This window comes from Mustela nigripes, chromosome 4 (assembly GCF_022355385.1).
Source record: "Mustela nigripes isolate SB6536 chromosome 4, MUSNIG.SB6536, whole genome shotgun sequence".
NCBI lineage: Eukaryota > Metazoa > Chordata > Mammalia > Carnivora > Mustelidae > Mustela > Mustela nigripes.
In genome coordinates this window covers 63,599,120-63,611,488 of record NC_081560.1, presented here as the reverse complement: position 1 = coordinate 63,611,488, position 12,369 = coordinate 63,599,120, and the positions used below count along the sequence as shown (strand labels likewise).

Here is a 12,369-nt window from a genome sequence, read left to right as displayed (position 1 = left end):
GTCCAGACATATTTTGCCCTCCTTCTTGTTTATCTACAGGGCATATGACTAACGTTTGGCCTTCTTTGGCTCTTCTGTTGGTTACTGTTTCTATCTAATAAAAGCGGGACTGAGGAGTTCGGGCAACAGTCATTTCTACTGTTGTCCCCTGCTCTCTTTCTCTTGCAACTGACTTGTTTGTGCCTCATTCTTCTCTCTTTCACCGACAGGAAGCGGCAGTCCAGGAGATTTGATCCTATTGGCTCTGTTTAGCCTAACTTGTGTTACTCGCCTTCCCTAAATGGATCATGATGACCAGGAGGCCAGAATGTGTGGTTGGCTTTGTTTTGGCCCTGGGCTTCACCCCCAAAGCAAGGTCGAGACAGCTTTACCCAACATACATAAACTACAGTGGAGAAGTCAAGGTCAAGTTTCCCTGAAACAAAATTTGGATACTAGTGCTACAAAGGAGAAGTGAGGCCAGAAGGAAAATTTAAAATGCCAGTTATTACCCCTGAACTCAAAATCAGTGGGCATCTTTTAGTTACCTTAATCAAACTCTGAAGCATATGCAAAAGTCTATCATTTCTCCCATTCTGCAACTGTCTCCTTTTTTTGGCTTTCACGTGACTCTTACAACTATTCCACATTTCTGATGGTTGATATTTTGTTTACATATTCAGTTATTTTTACACCACCTTCCCTTTAAATGCTGACATGCTCCAGGTTTGTTCTTCACACCCTTCTGTCCTTATTCTATACACTCACTCACAGTGATTTAATCTACACACAGAGCATCACCTCAATGGAAATGCTGATGACTTCAGACTCTCCATCTCCACGTCTAACCCTTCTTTAAGGCTACAGGGGCTATAGACCAAAATGTCTACTAGACCTCACCACAACTGAAAGGAAGTATAACCTAAAATAAATTGATACCCTTCCCCTTCCTCCAGCTATACTCTGATTACAATCTAATTTCTCCCTCTATCTTGCGTACACTAAAATGGACCCAGCAGAGCCAGAAACCTACCTCAACTTCAAACTCTCCATCTGACATACAGACACTAAACCCTGCCAGTTCTATTTCTTAAATATCTCTATAATACATCTATCATTTCTTCTCCATCCATACCATCATTACTACTGTCTTGGATCAAACCGTTATTTTTCCTTTGGTTTACTTAGACAAATGGGGAGAATGTAATAACTGGTCTCCTTCACTCTTCATTTTCCCTCCCAACCATCTTCCACATTTTACTCAGAATATTTTTTAAAAGTATAAATTTGATCACATGCCTTCAATAATTCCCATTGCCTCTGCAATACAGTATAAAATTCTTTGTAGAGCATAAAGAACTGTCTGTCCCAAGTTCTTGTTTTTTAGCCTCATCTCTTGCTGCTCCCCTATAAGCACTCTGTTACCTTCACATTTACCTCTGTGCTTTGATTATTCATTTAACTCTAATAGTAATGTCCTTCCCTCTCCCAGCTCTTCATCCACTAGGCAAGTCCTGCTTATCCACAGAACTCCGCTTAAGTGCCAGCAAACTTCTTTGGGGACAGATTTTGGTATCTGGGGAAAAGAGAGTAGTCCCTGTACTCCGATTCAATATTATTCTCTGAAAACTTCTCAAATGCCATTTATCTACTACTTCAAGTGTTTGTGCATGTTCCTTCTCACACTAAGGTGAGACCTCTCTAAAAGTAACTGCTATGTCTTCCTGGTTTTTGTGTCCTACAACCTGGGAAAGGGCATAGTACAGAGCACAGGCATGGTGGCAGGATGAATAACAGAATGAGGTCTTCTTACCACATGTCCATTTCCTTTTCATGATCGGCCAAAGAATCTCTCTGAACTCAAGGAGGGCTCCAGACCCTCTCTTAAAGGACTCATGAGTTATGTCAGGCCCACCCAGGATAATAATCTCTCTTCCGATTCACTCAAAATCCACTGATTATGAACATAAATTATATTTGTAAAAATCCCATCACATTTGCTACATAATAAATATAACATAGTCTTGAGAGCAAAACCTCATTATATCGACAGATGCCATGCACACTCAAAGAGAGTGGATTATACAAGGGCATGGGTTATTTGTGGCCATTTTAGAATTCTGTCTACCACACTTGGGCACTTCTAGACTTAACTAATGCTTTTCAGTTCACAACTCAGCTCACTGGGGTGATATCAGAAATTTTAAAACCAAGCAGAAATTAGAGGGAGCAAGGCAAATGAACTCAAGAATCTAGGGTTTTGCCAGGCTTATTAACTGACAAACAGTTTATTATGTTAATTATTTTTTTATTTTTTTAAAAGATTTTTATTTATTTATTTGAGAGAGAGCACTACTGGAGAGGAAGGACAGAGAGAAAGGGACCTTTGTACCTATATTCATAGCTACCATGCAAACCTTGCAAGGACAGAAAGAATATCATTTTCACTTTTATATTCCAAGTAACTAGATCTCAATATTTTAACTAAGACCCACCCAAGTAAACAGTTCTTACCAATTCTGGTAATGGTCCTAAAGGATGGCCCTTTGTTTTGTTTGACCTCTGGATTGTCTGTCCCTTAAGACAGAAAAAAATGAGAAGGGCATTTGATGTATGCTGAAGATAGTATACAGATGTCAATATAATTTGATCCTTAATCCTTTCTGGCAAGAACATTCTAGCTCTTTGGGCAACTAAAAGGAAAATATGTGTAGGCTTCACTTCTTTTTACAAACTCAAAAATGTCTTGGAATCCACTGTTTCTTCAAAACCAGATGAAGACAGTGATATCACAGAGTTATTTTGGTGGATTTTGCTTCTTTAGCAAAATCAGGCAAACAAAGGCCTGTGAAATAACACAGGACTTCTACCATGGAGAAAGCTGGACTCAGCCCTGTGTGTGCTGGGGCATTCCTTTGGCCAGTAGAGATAGCTTTCTAACTAACTTTCAAATTAACTTTCAAACTTCCCACAGAACATTCCCTGCTGGTGCAGGTACCATGTCAAAGGGAACAGAAAAGTGAAAACAGAGAACTGACATGACACCTAAGACACCATCAGTGCCCTGAGTGTCCGTAAGCAGTGGCTTCAATAACGAACTTGTTCAGTCTTCAGTGACGCATGAAGGAAAAATAGGGACACACAAAAGGAAACTCACAGAGAGCTTCAGATTCCTGTACAGTAGAAAGGCAGCTTGTGATTGATTAGGGTCACGTTTTTGTCATTTGAAGCCAGCTTCATATTAGAGAAACATTTTTTTGCAGTTCAAAGACTAAAGCATGTGGAGTGCTTCAGAGTTCAAGAAACCCTAGAAGTGCAGGGAAACAACCTCGCCAGTATATGCATTTAACATCAGTGTTATTGAAGATCTTCCCTGTCCTTAGAGGCTGGGGGATTTAAACCCAAACTCCAAATTCAGGGCCTGAGGCACTGATAAGTCCCCTCACCCTGTGTGTTGCCTCATTTTTGCTTCTTTCTATTTGATCAGGAATCAGTGCAGCCTACTCCATGCTGCCCCGCCTTTGGACCAGGAGTAAAGCTTTGACACTCTCACTTACCTCCATGGGAAATACGTTTCAATGACATCAAATATAGCATGAGTGTTATGTAATGCACTATAATTTGTGAAGTCACAAAGCAGAAGCTCCTAAGATTTTCTGAATTTGATCTGTATCCTTCTTTGCTCTTGCAGTTAATATCCATACTTTTTGACTTCTCCATATCTGTGTTTATCACATAGGTCTCTCCTTGTCCCATTAAGGATCGCTGGGAAATAGCCTCCAGTCCCTACTTCCCTATAGGGCCCTTCCAAAATCATATGCCTTCCTCAGTTCTTCTGCACTTTTGGAAAATATTTTCTGTGGGTATTTATGTCTATGAGTCTTTTCCTCCTTCCAGAGGAAAAGCTTTCATCCTCTTCAACAAGGGCCCATGATCCAAAATGAATAAGAACCATTGCTTAGAGCTTATTGCCATAGAGGAAATGTTTAGAAGCCACATTTCATTGTCAAGAAAGATGAATAATATAACACACAAGAGTCCCTGGTAAAAACATTGTGTTCTCTCTACACACTATAAGCAGTAAGTTCTGACTACAGGTTCTCTCCAAAGCAAAGTGACTCTGCACTTTCCTTCCCTAATCACCATCTTACTGCTCAGCCACTTCTTTGCCTTTTCCCATTTCTCCTTGACCCTGTCCAGTGTGCCCTCTGGACTCTCCAAACATTATTACTATTAGTTTTTCTGTTTCCAAATCCATACTCTATCATTTACTAGTTCCATGAATTTGGGCAACTTCGCTTATCATCAATAAATTAGGATAACAATAGTATTCACTCACAGGGTATTGTGGAGGTTAAATAAGTAAATATATGTAGGAAAGTTAGAACACAAGTCTTCAGAAAGAGTTAACTCTCCTCTTTATCATTATTACATGTCATTCATCATTATCAATCAGTTCTACCTGAAGGATCTACCATGAAGATACTGCTTCTCATGGAGCCCTCTCTAGGAAAGTCTCTCAATTCCCACAACCAAAAGTCTGGGCAAAGAAACTAGCCAGAATGCCAACTCATCAGCACATTTCTACATTCACATAAATTGCCAAGCCAAACCACAATATGGGAAATGGTTAGGATTTATTCTTTACTATTTTATTTTTTTTTAAGATTTAATTTATTCATTTGAAAAATAGAGGTCACAAGTAGGCAGAGAGACAGGCAGAGAGAGAGGAGGAAGCAGGCTCCCTGCTGAGCAGAGAGCCTGATGCGGGGCTCGATCCCAGGACCCTGAGATCATGACCTGAGCTGAAGGCAGAGGCTTTAACCCACTGAGCCACACAGATGCCCCATATTCTTTACTATTTTAAAGAGAAAAATGAAGTTTAATAGGTTGATCTTACAGGAATGAGGGTTTAACTGACACTGGAAAGTACTTTATATTATTAAGAACTGCTCTGTAATGAAATGTTACTTGAGGAGTTATCAGGATCCCTGTCCTGAACACATTGATATGAGTTGTGTTCCCCTTTTCCTGATATCATAAGGATTCCTGCCAGACAAGGGACCTTGGACTTAATTTCAAAAATTCTTTTCTAATCTAAAATCCTGTGTATCCTGAGACTCCATGTAATTTTCTCATATTCTAAGGAAAACACATGAAAAACATCAGTAATTTTATATGCATAACACAATTTTCATTAATCAGGAAGAGAAGAATGCAGCAGTATTTTTTTAACAGACCTATCCTCTATGCTTCGATCTGTAACTCACTTACATGAAGAGGCCTCTTAATCTCTAACACTGAAGGAGAAGTAAGAGGTTGCATCCATGGCATTCAAACTTTTTTTTTCATTTGTAAATTTATTCTTCATTTTGATAAAAAATAATGGTTTGGTTCTGGATCATCAGATCTAACAGCACATGGTAAATGTTCAATAATTTTTTTATTTTATTATTTTTATTAACATATAATGTATTATTTGTCCCAGAAGTACAGGTCTGTGAATCATCAGGCTTACACACTTCACAGCACTCACCATAGCACATACCCTCCCCAATGTCCATAACCAACCACCCTCTCCATACCTTCTAACCCCCAGCAGCCCTCAGTTTGTTTTGTAAGATTAAGAGTCTCTTATGGCTTGTTGAAAAAATTAAACAAGATGGGATCAAACACTTTTAAACTGTAAAATTCTTTCTGCTAATGAAAATCAATGTATAAGTTCAGTATATAACAAATAAATTTCCAGCTGGAAAGATTTCAGGAGGAAAGATAGCAGCCTAACCAATTCTTTGCCTTGGCTTCCCACAACCCCATGTTTCCAGGGTCAGCCCTTAATGTGGCTTCATAGACCTTCTTCAAAGGTTGTTCTGAGGCACTGTCAAAACCAACCAACCTGTGTGAAATGGCTTCTAGACTCTTTTCACCTTTACCAGGGATTTGTGATGTGTGTATATATATATACACACACACACACACATACATACATATACATATGTGTATGTATGTGTGTATATACACACATACACACCACACACACATATATGTATATGTGACTATATAGATATCTAAATATGAATATATATATGAATATATATATCTCTTTCTGAAATATATCTTTGAAATTAATATATATCTTTGAAATTAACTATGTTTTATCTCTGTCCAAAATTTATCCCTATTCAAAAATATTCAAAACAAAATTTTCTTGTTTGATGTTAAAAGTCAGTTCAGATCAAAGGATTTTAGTATTGAAATGGCATTGTTTTATGCCTTACTTTAGATTATTCAGGAAGACATGATGAAATAAATTGCTTTCTTGGTCTTTTGCTTCCCTATTTACATTTCAATTAAGCAGATACACGATATTTTTTTTATAGTTTTCAAATGTAGCTACTATGTTCTTTTCCATATGAATGCATTTTCATATATAGTGTACATTTCATACATAATTGATAGAATGTTATATGTAAGTAACAGTATATATATAGAGAGAGACCATATCTAAAGAGAATTTAATAGGTGAAGTTTGGCTGATTTCAATTTCATTTAAAGACATCACCAATTTTCAAATATTAATATAAGGTGAATATGCAAATAATACTGTGAAAAAGGAAAAGCATATTTGACTATGATGAACTTCTAGCATTTAAAGAGACTCCAATGTGGGTATCAAATATCTCAAAATACAATTGAGTTGGGAAGAGTTAGGTTCATGAACAAGGATGAAATCTGCAGATGTATTCAAGGAGATCTTTTAGGAGAAATGATTTTCCATTTTTTTTTCTTAGCTGGAAATAAAATTCTAAAACTTAACTTATAACCCAGTAAAACAAAAGTTAAACTAAAAGAGTCACTAATATAACTAGAAATAATAAGATGCAGATGAAAATAAGCCATAACAAGAAATAATGTGATACTGATGAAAATAAGTAATTATACGATGCTCATCATTTTCCATGTAAAATTGATATTTCTAAAATGATGTCGTCATAATGTACTTACCACTAATCAAGACTTAATTAAAATACTCAATCTTGTTTAGGATGAACAAATCAAGTTATCTATGGGACAATAAAGAAAGCCCTGAAGAAAGTTAGAAATATCTACTACTAACAACCTAGAATGTATTTTAAGACAGAGCTTCTATACGATGTTCCCTCGTCTAACTGGGTGACCATTATGGCATTAAAATCTGTAATGTCAGAGCATTAAATTATTGAAAGATAGATCCTAAGAGGCAAGCATAAATATTCAGCATCATTGATGCTGATATTGATGCACATGCTACTCTAATAACAAAGAGTAAACATGGGCTTTCACAGTTATCAAAATCTCTCCTAAAAAATAACCTCAGGCAAGAAGAAAGTAACTCCTTTTCTGTTCCTATGTCCTCCATTCCCTTCATTAACCAGTGTCTAGTGGTTTGCATTCTGTCTGTACTTCCTTAACTAACTGCTGTGAATACCTTAGCCTTCTGTAATCTGGAGTTTTCCTTCATCATTCAACTAAAAAGTCTACACTTCAATTAGAAATGGTCTTCCAATGGCAAATTCAATGGGCACTTTTAAATTATAACTTGATCTTGTTCCAGCATTTGAACACAATTTGATTCGAGGAGACTTTTTTATGATTTTAGTCTCTTCTGGTTCAATTCTTAACCTTCTGGGTATTATTTTCACCATTTGACTGATTTTCCTTTTGTTATTTGCCTCTTAAGGTTAGTGTGCCTTCCCCAAAGTTCCATACAAGGCCCTTATTTTCTCTCTCTGTGCCTGTTCTTATCAGGCAAACTCCTCTAGTATTTTGCCTTGGGCTATCAGCTATTATCCATATCACAAATATTTCAGACAGCCTTGTATCCAAATTTGATTGTCCATCTACCTTACCATCCCACTTTTCCAATTACCTAAATGATATTTCTCCACTTGGATATTCCAAAGGCAGCCAAAATTCAGAATGTCTAAAATGTAACTCAGATTTCAAAATCCTCCTAGTTATTTTTATCCAGGATTTCACTAGATGCCTCCGTTAGGAACTTTAAATCTTTCTCAAGTCTTCTAGCTACTTTGCCCTTTATTTCCCACAGGTAGTGAATTACTAAACACTCCTGATCTTCAAAAATTAATGTTTCTACAATTATTCCTTCTGTCCATCTCCCTCTGGCTTACTTTCTTCAGTTGTTCTTGCTCCAAGTCTTACTTTCTCTAATTCATCCTCCCATTGTTAGCTAAAATGGTCTTCTAAAAATATAAATAAAATATCTTTGATCTTTTAACTAAAAATACTCATGATCTCCCTGTGGCATGCAGGATATAATTCCACATTTAACCACGGCATGCCAGTGCACTCTAAATTCTCACTACAGTTCCTTCCAATTCTACCTATATATAGCACACACAACCTATTTTGCTTCTTCGGGTATTTCCTGTTCTCTTTTGCATTTTCAATGTCCCTTTAGCAGCTCTTCTCATCAGCATAGATGCATGCTTATCATAATGCTTTAAATTTAAAATGTATATATTTCTTCCATTGCTGTGCCCCCTCTAGCTATTAGTCCTTCTACATTTTCTCGTCTATTTAACTCTGCCACCAGCTATGTTAAACAACATTCTTATAATGAAGAAATTCAGTTGGCATTATTCAGTCTTTATCTTTTATGAATATTCAGCAGGATTTGATATCACTGGCCTTCTTCTCTTTAAGCAACCCCATCCCAAAGAGAACCCTTATACATTAATGGTGAGAATGTAAATTGCTCCAATCATCATAAAAAACAATATGAATGTACCTTAAAAAATTAAAAATAGATCTACTGTGCACTCCAACTATCCCATTTCTGAGTATATGCCCAAAAGAACTAAACATGGGATTTTGATGGCATATATGCCCTCACATATTTATTATAGCATTATTCACAATAGCCAAAATATAGAAACAACACAAATGCTCATCAGTGGGTGAGCAAATGAAAAAGAAATGGTACACATACACAATGGAATATTATTCAGCAATGAGAAGGGAAGATATCTTCCCATTTGTGACAAGATGGACGCACTTGAATACATTATGTTATGAGAGATGTCAGAGAAAGCAAGTACAGCATGATACCATTTATATGTGGAATCTAAAAATGTTAAACCTATACAAAAAAGAATAGAATGGTGGTTACCAGGGGATGGGGGAGGAGTGGGAAAGTGATGGTGTTTAAGGGCAAAAACTTATAAGTAGTAGTAAATAATCCATAAAGATCTAATATACATTATCATAAATATAGATAATAATATGTAGTATTAAAAAAAACACTCCACCTCCTTGAATTTCATTCTATGACTCTCATTGCTGTCTTGTTTTGAGGGGAGGAGGATTCCTTTCTGCATCTTCCTTTTAAATGATCCAATTACTCAGGATCCTTAACAAGCACTCTTCTCATCTACTTTTGAATCTACATACTAGTTCTGGATGAATTAATCTACATCTATGGTTTTGTCAATCACATTTTTGGCTCTAATTCTCAAACTGAGATCTGTAGTTTCATTTTTTTCTTTCTAAGTTACTAACTTAAATCCACATAAATACTTGCTGGACATCTCTACCTGATAAATAATCTACCTCACCAATACCTCAAAATCAGTATGTTCACAAATTGACTCATTAACCCAAATTAACTCAAATCTAGGTAAGGTGGCGCCAAGGCAAAACTGAAAAAAAAATCCCACACTCTCTAAATCACCATCACCACAAAAAATATACTACCATCGTCTGTCAGTGTTGTCTCCTAAATATCATCACCTTCACCATCTGCACCATCTCAGTTTTTATCCAAATCTCATGATTCTCTTACCTTGATCAATGTAGAGTCTAAGTCCAAGTTTAATTTCTAAATGCTAAATTCTCAACCACAGTTCTCATGAACTACATAAGATGAAAAATGAGAACAAAGTATAAATGAACACCAATTAAGTTTGTAGAATAAAGGATACATCCACTTATTATGTGTACCATAATTTTAGAGTTGAAAAGAAATTTAGATATGACCCAAAGTTCTCAAACAAGTGGAAATATAGAAAGAACTAAAAGCTTGTTCTGGCAAAAACAAAACAAAGCAAAAAAAAAAAAAAAAAAAAAAACACAACAAAACAAAAAAACAAACAAACAAAAAACAGTAAATAAAGATTAAAGTATATTCTTTGCATCTGCTTACAATTTTTTCTTTTGTATGGACAAAGGAAATTCTGAGCCAGAGAGTTATACTGAAAATATAATTATTGAAAATCCACTCTTGTGGATTGGGTTTGGTCCAAGATGAGTTAAGCTGAGAACCTCTGTTAATGTTGTGTGTACTAGAAGATCGGTGCTATGGATGGAATGTTTGCGTCCTCCCAAAATTCATATTTGGAAACTCTAATCTCCAGTATGATGACATTTGGATGTGAGGGCTTTGGGAATAATGATGTTATATGGGTGAGCCCTTACGCTGAGACTGGCAGCCTTATAAAAAGATAAACACCAGAACTAACTCCAGCTCTCTCTCTCTCCCCCACTCTCTGTCTTTCTCTCTCTGCCATGTGAGGATGCAGCAAGAAGGCCAAAGGCAAGCCTCTCAACAGAAACGGAATTGGCCAGCACTTTGATCTTGGCCAGTCTACAGAACTGTAAGAAATAAATTTCTCTTGTTAAGGCATCTAGTTTGTGGTATGTTGTTATAGCAGCCTGAACTGACTAAGACAGCCACTTTATCCAACTTTGGACAGCCAAGAGCTGATAACATGTTAGGAAGGCAATCCAGTTTTTGTTAATATCTTGTTTGTTTTGTCTCTGGAAGAAAATCCTGGTGAACAAAACAAACATTTGGCAGTGGGCCATATTTGCAATTCTTTTGTGGCTATCTAAATTCAATATGCAATTTACTTACTTTTCAGATCCAAAAAGCTTACATGAATTTTTATTTCTCTATACTGAGCCAATACACACAATATTTTTTTTTTAATAAAACAACCTGCTAATTGTTGTGTCCCATTATTGAAAGGCAATGACTAATTATATTAGAATTAATTTCAGGTGAAGTAAAAGATAACATAACTAAAAGTAGATAAAGAAAATAAGAAATCTGTAAGTAAGCATTGATTCAGCAACTCAGTGTCATCAGAGCCAGTATCTGAATATCTCTGGTTGAAAAATGACTGCTAGGGCTCACCGTTGGGTCTAAATCCAGGCAGGAGGAAGGAAGAAATGTATCTGCGGTATCTGTCCTCTTTACCAGGAAAGGAAAAATTGTCCCAGAAACATCTGAAGAGACTTTTTTATATATCATTAACCTGACTGTATCATTTCACCATTCATAGTGTAGAGACTGTAAGAACAAGTATGTAGCTTTCAGCTCTTTTCATAAAGGGGAAAAAAAAATGAAGGGGATTGAAAACAGGTTTGGGATTAATCTACTAACACCACTTGCTACTCCGACTATCTACCAATTTATCTAGATTTTTTTTTAACAAATAAGCTAAGCAGATTTATAAAATACAATTATCAGAAACCTAATATTTAAAACTTCCTTTTGTGGAGAGAGGTTCTTTTTAACTTTAAATGTTTTTACCATATTAGACCATGATGGGGCCCTGTCTCCTTAATAAATCAAGAAACAGCAAAGCAAGCAGATTCATAAGACATCTTAGACCTATGAAATTTTTAAAAGGTTACTATATTTGTACATCAACCCTGGTTCCCTGTATGTTTTTCAGAGGAATTAATTCATCTTTGGAATCCAGTTCTGGTTTCCTGAAATAAAGCCAACAAGAGACCTGGAGCTCCATCTCAGGAACAATGAGGTACAGTGGTTAAGATAGCAGCTGGGTCAAGTAGAAGTAAATTCAATTCCTAGTCCTACACCATGCTGCCTTGTGACTGCAGGAAGTTATTTAGCCCATCTAAACCTCTGTTTCCTCATCTGCAAGATGAGAATTTTAACATCTACCTGGTAATACAGGAAGAGAAAATGCATGCAAATTTAGCCCTGAAATAAGTGGTCAGGATTGTTGAGTGGATTACTAGTTGTCTGCCAAATATCCATTTTCTGTGCTTGCTTCCGCAGCACATATATTAAAATTGGAACAATACAGAGAAGATTAGCATGGCCCCTGCACAAGGATGACATGCGAATTTGTGAAGCGTTCATATTTTTTTTTAAAATAGCCACTTTCCCATATATGTAATTATACATATGGTTAAACACTCTTACATATAAGGGTGACCAAGTGACTAGATTCTGATCAGTGATATATAAGCACTGAGGTTTCTGAGAAAACATCTTTAAAAAATGGTGTCAAATAACTGGCACATTTGCCCCTTGTTCCTTCACCTGGCTGATCCTGACACCCTAGACACCATCTC

At 36.3% G+C, this 12,369-nt stretch overlaps 1 non-coding gene across 1 annotated transcript; it reads left to right on the top strand.

Annotated features, from left to right (window-relative positions):
• Positions 1-12,054: 12,054 nt before the first annotated feature.
• LOC132016986 (U6 spliceosomal RNA) lies at positions 12,055-12,161 on the top strand. The gene has a single exon (XR_009404076.1). It is a non-coding gene; the product is annotated as a U6 spliceosomal RNA (small nuclear RNA).
• Positions 12,162-12,369: the final 208 nt, after the last annotated feature.